Source organism: Penaeus monodon, chromosome 19 (assembly GCF_015228065.2).
Source record: "Penaeus monodon isolate SGIC_2016 chromosome 19, NSTDA_Pmon_1, whole genome shotgun sequence".
NCBI classification, from domain to species: Eukaryota; Metazoa; Arthropoda; class Malacostraca; order Decapoda; family Penaeidae; genus Penaeus; species Penaeus monodon.
The window spans coordinates 6415211-6415683 of record NC_051404.1 but is presented as its reverse complement, the minus strand read 5'-3'; positions in this window follow the sequence as shown (position 1 = coordinate 6415683).

Below are 473 nucleotides of genomic sequence, written 5' to 3'. Positions count from 1 at the left end.
AACGAAATAACATCGAATAATGAACAGATAAGTAGAGAAATCAAACGAGGCCTTCGCTAACACAATGTTCCCTCTCCACCGTTGCGTCACGGCCAATATTGACGTTGGAATCGCGTCGAATGAAGAGCGAAGAGGTGCCCTCCGTCGTGGAGTGGACGTGTGTTTGTGAGCGACTTGTAGGCTCGTCCTCGTGATATCACGTTGGCACCCATAGCACGCTGTTTGCTTTGTAGGACTTGGTGATTGCTCTTCCGGTTTATTGGTCAGCGACAGGGCAGGTTGTGTGAGCCAATTTGCTGGTCAATTACCGTGGCTTATTTACTTCCTCCCATATTACTCTGTATCAGGGAAGTTTAGGAGGGGCTGGAAACTTTTCGAGGGACTTCGAGGCTCCGGAGGTGGGAAGATGCACGGGTCTGCTTTTTTACTATGCTAGTCTCCGTTAATTGAACTTCTTTCCAGCGTCGAGGGTG